Source organism: Platalea leucorodia (assembly GCF_965183815.1).
Source record: "Platalea leucorodia genome assembly, chromosome: 9".
Taxonomy (NCBI): domain Eukaryota; kingdom Metazoa; phylum Chordata; class Aves; order Pelecaniformes; family Threskiornithidae; genus Platalea; species Platalea leucorodia.
In genome coordinates this window covers 11,193,627-11,199,626 of record NC_138831.1, presented here as the reverse complement: position 1 = coordinate 11,199,626, position 6,000 = coordinate 11,193,627, and positions in this window count along the sequence as shown.

Below are 6,000 nucleotides of genomic sequence, written 5' to 3'. Positions count from 1 at the left end.
GGGACCTGGTTCTGCTACCAATAAATAAAGTGGGAATTTTGACGTTGATTTCAAAGGGAGCTAAACCGAGCTCCATGAAAAGGGAGGGCTAGCATGCAATGCTGCTTTTCTTTTTTTCCTATTAATGTGACTAATTAAATGTTTGCATTTTTTTAAGCACTCACTGGTTTTTGATGGTCGTTTAGAGACTTCGAGAAAGTCAATAATTTTGATGAAATAAGACTGTAGACTCCAGAACAAAGTCCACATGGAATCCGTGATGTTGCTAGGATACAGCTATTAGTATTTTCAGTGGCTGGGGTATTTTTTTGGTGTGTGTTTTTTTTTTTTTTTTTTTTAATAGAGTTGGCCTAACCTCTCTTACAAACAGTAGAAGAATACATGACTGCCTGATCCCATTTACATAACACTCCCTCAATTTACAGTAATGAAGCCAAACTTGACCCATTAGTTTCAGCCACTTTTATTTGTTGAAGAAGAAACACAAAGAGTAATTTTGACCTGAGCTATAGGGAGCATATTTTATCTGAATCTTGATTTTTTAAAAAGATGTGCAGGATTTTCTCCCTCTGGGTGTTACATTGCTGAAATCAGTCTCCCTCTAGTGGTTTATTTCCAGAGGGGCCCTTGGCTTTACTGGCTTGGATGGGTACAGAATTCGCTGCAGTGTGATGCAAGAAGTTGCATGAGCCCTATGAGCTGAACGGTAGAGCAGTGTTGAACTCATAATTTGCAAGAGGTGAGCATAAAACCTATAAAAATATTATTTTCTGTGTTTTTTTCTATTTTAGAATTTATTTATTTTTTACAATATCAATAGTAGATGAGGCTTTCCATCCCAGGCTTACTCTGTGGTACAGGCTAACATGGTTTGCTCTGTGTGTAGGATGTGACTCTTGCAGAGTGTTTCCTTCAGCTGTATACTGGGGTGCCTATAAAAAAAGATCAGTATTTAAGCTCATGTTTCACATCAAAGCCAATGCCAGATGTGGTGCCAATAACATTCTTTGTGGTTTAATATAACACAGAATAGCATTGTGGATGATGCTATTTTGGGATGCCTGTGTTTCGGGAAGCGATATCTAAGTGAAACACTCTGCAGATATTTTACTGGGAAATAAGGAAAAGAAAGCTGTTTGGAGTTTGTTTCCAACATATAATTTAGATTTGAGGTCTGTCAGGTTTCTTGCATTTATGCCCCTGACCTCACCTTTGCTGGGCATCTCTTTCTTTAGCACCTAAGATAGCACCAGTGCCTTACAAGCATGGTGAATGGGAAGGGGGAGGGTGAAAGCAGAAGCCTAGTATCCAAAGCCAAGTAAGAAATGCAGGTCTCCTAATACCCGATGCATGGATTGGATGCTCAGTCAAGCCAGTTCAGCTCCCTGAAGATGGCTAGGAAAAGAATAAAGGCCTAATCTAAAGCATATTTAAGTCAATACATGTCTTTACTTAACTGTAAAGGGCTTTGGATGAGGCTCAGCCTTCCTTCACAAGCAATGGTAACCAAAGACGGCTGTGATTCTGCAATGCATCAAAGATCCTGAAAGACTGATTCCAGCTAGCACACTAATCTGAGGTAGGTAGAGGACTGGTGCTGCCTTCTGCATGTTCACATCTGGCAGAAGTCCATCCTGTGATTTGCTTTTTCATATACCAGAGCTATTTGGCCTTGTTTTTTCCTTTATAAACTGTAAAGAGAAATTTAGGATTACCTGCCCCAGAAGTGAGGAAGCTCCCATTCAGCTTTCGCAGGCCCCTGGACCCGGAGGTGATGAGATGCCATCACCTCCCTGTGAAGCATTTTACAGTGTGTTCAGTTATGTAACCGCTTTAAGGGTAAGTTTTTACTTTTGTCTGACTTTTACTTAATGCTCAGCTTCTATTGGGCAATCAGGAATCTTGATCCCTTGGGAGACTGCTTAAAACACTTTCCTTTGGATGCTGCTCTGTAAAAGCTGCACAGCGGTTCCCAGGGAAGTGATTTTGGAGCCAATTCTGCCTTTCATTTTTGTTTTTACTCTTCAGGCTGAAGTTTCCACACAGTGTCCTGGCCAAAGGCGATTTGATTTTGGTTTATAACGTGAGCAAGGACTATTCCATTAATTTTGTTTATATAAAAAATATTCATTTACTCCTAGCATGTGGAACAAAATTCTTGTACTTTTTAACACCTCCACCGCTAATAAAGCAGACATACAAATTCAGTATGCTCATCATCCTGTCTGAGATTTGTTCTAGCATCACTCACAGACAGTAACTTCATAGGAGTCCTACGTTTACAAGGAGGTCATGGACACTTATGGGATGCCCATGAATGCATGAACTGGCTTTACTTTTATGTAATTGTATAGATTTTTTTTTTTAGACTTGCATAATGAGTATGTAGGAACTTTTTTAGTAAGGAAGGAAAGGATCTAGTTGAACTGCACTTCTTTTTGGACCAGTGAATGGTTATGTCAATTGTACAAGCTAAGGAAAGGTTCCTCTGCTTGTTTGGCTTTGGTGGGTTCGTGCATTTGAAGGAAGGCTTCAATGAACGGGAGCTTGCAGGAGGCAGCTGTGTGAGGAGCCTCTCCCATGGAGCGGTGCGCGGTACTGTGCATGAAACTTTCCGTCCCAGGCAGGACTGGCTGCAAGCCTGCCAGAAAAACAGGGGCAGTGAGCCAGTTTGGTTTTAACAAAACAAAGTTATGCAATATCATTTAGTTCTGACATGTTCCCAATATGCAGCAATGAAGAACTCACTAAATACAGTATATCTCTGGCCATATCATTTGAATATAACTTGTTTCCATGACAACCTCCGCTTAACAGCTTGGCTGATATGAAATCATTCCTCGATGAGGGAGCTTTTGCCAAAAGCATTGGGATTCAACACTTTAATATCATGTTTTAGGTCTTAAAAAACATTTATTTAAGCCTCTGGAAGTAAATATCAAATAAAATCCCTTCAGCCTCACCTCTGCTTTGACTCTCGGTTGATCAGTTTATCTTCCTGGGAACCTCTCAGAAGCAGCTCTTGTGTTACTTAATATGCTTCTGAAGTCCCAGGCAGTGTTTCAAGAGCAAGTGATCGTGACACCAGCGTTTGGTAGAGAAATTACATTTCATGGCTGTTTGCTCAGCCTACGAGGCAGCGGGGCAGCAGCGGCAGCGGCTGGGCGGAGCAGCCAAGGCTTATGCTCGAGCCATCCTTCAAGTCCATGAAGGTTTAGGCTCCAACTAGCTCTGCCTCGAAGTAAAAAAGAGGAGCTTCAGCTGGAGAGAGGTCTAGCCCAACATTTCACACAGTTCATTTTGCACCAGGAGCACTGAACAAACAAAACCCAGTTATCTATTAGATGTTTCATAAGTTGTCATACCTATCGCCTCGGAAATAGCAATGGAACACTTCCAGCGTGGAAATAAATACGACTGCTCATATGGTGCTTCTTCCCTTCCTCCCTTCCAGGTGCTACATTGCATTAGAATATAGCTAAAATAAGCCTAATGCTCTCCTAATATTTCTCATGTACACAGGCATTGCAGTTGCCACAGAGATGGTACACAACTGTCAATGGGAGAAAGGATGGTGCTGATGGTTTTAAGAGGCCATCTGCCCCTTCGAACTGCTGTTGCTTTATGTCGCGGGGATTCCCCACAGGGGCTATGGGAAAAGCTACTGGAAGGCAAATAACATTGCAAGCACGTGTAACATACCTATTGCTGTCAAGATTTTGGGATCAGCAAGGATTATAAGAGTAGGGATTTAAATCTTAAGTAAAATCATTGAAAGAGTTATGAAATATTCATTGTTTCTTCTGGCTATAATGGGCCTACTTCAGCTCTAATTAGCCACAGCATGGAGTGACCTGGGCCTTTGCTGTGGCAAAGGTTCAGGTGCTTGAAACCGGGTGCAGACAAGCAGTGCTAGGAGCACACAGAATGGGGCAGAACAGTATTTCCCACTCTCCTTTTTCCAGCCCTCCCGAGTTGTCACCTGGGAAAATTTTAGCTGTTACCCATCTGAAATCAGCTGAGCTCATCTACCAGCTGACTCCTGCCCTCCACCCCACAGCCCTGCTTTATAAGACCTTTTCATGGCCTGACTGAGTTCACTAACTTGGCAGAAAATAACCTGTTTACCCAGCGAAAACTTCTGCGAGCAAAAGAAGGCTATGGCTGGGAGAAGAGTCAAGGAATGGAGCTAGGCGCGCCTTCTGCGGTGGTGAGCTTTAAATCAACTCATCTCACCTTTGTGCTGTCTTGCAGCACAGGACTGCACCATAACGTGGTTTGTTTATGGTAAATTTGCTTGAGAAGCTACAAAAGCACAGGAGATGGCATCGCCAGGGTTTCTTTAAAAAGGAACCTTCCAGATATATGGCAAATGTCAATAAAATAATTTTTTAATTAAAGCCCTAGAACTATCTCTCTGAAAATGCTAATAATTTCCTGGGATTTTTAATCTCTGAACTGATTTTATTCAAGGTGTGCTGACAGCACGAGGTGGCTAAACAGAATCAGGAGGCTGTTCTCACCGTCATTTTTCCTTGTGAGATCCATCTCGGGAGACTTGATTTTGCCTCTGTGTCACGACTTCTTTGAAATCTCTGTAGGCAAAGGATGCGCTAATTCAATGCATTCTGTGATTGCCCTTCCTCCACAACCAGATTAATTTACTGTTAGTTGAGATTCCCACAACGTACCTTGTGCCACTGTGAAGCTTGGTATTTACTGATGTAAACAAGAAATAAACGGAGGCTTTACACGTCTCATTTGGAATAATGATACAGGCTCTGCCACCTGGCACTCGCTCCGTGTCTCAGAGGTGTGGGGGTTGCACTTCTATATTGTTCCTTGCAGCTCAGATTGTTTATAACAGAATAATTTGTTTTCAACCTGAGCTATAATGTTTTCAATGATGAGCAGCTCTCTAATAATGGAATCTGGATGTTTTCACTGAAGTGTGTGGTCCCCGTCAGAGGCAGGTGCTGGATTCAAAGTGAGTTAGTTTTTTGTAATATACTCTAGTGGGTTTGGCCTTATTTCCAGAGTGATGCGTTGCATATCCAAAAATTAATACTTTGCTGGCAACCTCAGCAGAGGACACCAAAAATGTATTAGGCGTGGAGGCTGCCAACAGCAGTCACGGAGGCAAGGCGTGGTCCTTTAGGGTCGTAAGAAATTGGCACTCTCCTCCTGTCTTCTCCAGCTCTTCTGACAAAATCTGGGCCTAGACACAGCCATTTATTGTGGGGTGTTTTTCAGGATTAATGTTTTTGCTGGGCTTACCATTAAAATAGAGAAAGCTTGGAGTGGGCATCCCAATGAATTTTTAGATTCCAAGTTCTCCCAAACAGTCATTATCTTGCCTTCTATTTACAGAGGAGTAAATTAAATTGCAAGAGATGGTGCAACTGGTTTTCCAGATCTTATTTAATTTGGCTTAGCAGTTAGCATGTTCCATCTGCACAACATAATCATTAACTGGTTTTGTCTCTTCATTGTCACTGTACAGACTGCTTTTTATGGGTGATCTCTGCCCTTTCTTACTGTTAGATTTTTACTTCTTTAAAGGAATGTGTCTTTATTGATTTTTCTTTTAGGATGAAGTATACATAAAATTATTCATCCTACTAAATGTGCTTGCAAGGAAACCTATGTGATTCATGGTCTTTGATCCTGCTATCACTTACGTGGGTGTTTAACTTTACTACTGTGCATAGTCCCACTGGGAAGAATCTTAATTTAAAAAATACTACTATAAAAATAACATGAGGTTTTTAGCACATGTCCATGCTGGATTATCAGGAACATCTCCCTATAAAACCTAGCATGTAAATTAAATAAGCTGTAGAGAAGATGAGAAGACAGATAAATTATGCCCCCCCCCCCCGCCCGCCAAGTCTGGAAACATTGATTGTTGCACTGTTATCTTCATCCATGGTCAGTTTGCATGGTATTTTTCCTTTCATTTTGTGAACGCGTCAGGGGTTTGTGTCCTAAAAGTCGGAT